The 362-nt window shown below is 33.7% G+C and overlaps 1 protein-coding gene across 1 annotated transcript in view; it reads right to left on the reverse strand.

The window, feature by feature from the left end:
* Nucleotides 1–362, reverse strand: part of LOC119589379 — a 46966-nt gene that overhangs the window by 38434 nt on the left and 8170 nt on the right. The gene's annotated exons all lie outside the window — the stretch shown is intronic.

The following is a 362-nucleotide window of genomic DNA, read 5'->3' on the forward strand; positions in this document are numbered from 1 at the left end:
TCATCTCAACTTAGTTTTATTCCAAGTCAGGTCAATAATGTGATTGCGAATTTCAAAACAACTAACAAAACAAAATCCGGTTTCAGAAAAGAGTTATATCACCTCCAGAAACTTTACAAATCTATCAAAAAAATATCTCATAAAAATGCCGTCACTTAAAAATAATTAGAAGACTATGCTCGTTGTGTTACGGACAAACCGACTGCAAATCATTTAGCCAGTGTGCGTACATCATCTTGATTAAAGACACGGGGTCGTGCGCCACGAGATGTTAGGACGCCGTGGTAGAGTTGATGTATGAATATATTAATGATAAATAGGTAAATGGATATTCATATATATACTGTATATACATAAAAAGA

Source organism: Penaeus monodon, chromosome 25 (genome assembly GCF_015228065.2).
Source record: "Penaeus monodon isolate SGIC_2016 chromosome 25, NSTDA_Pmon_1, whole genome shotgun sequence".
Classification (NCBI taxonomy): domain Eukaryota; kingdom Metazoa; phylum Arthropoda; class Malacostraca; order Decapoda; family Penaeidae; genus Penaeus; species Penaeus monodon.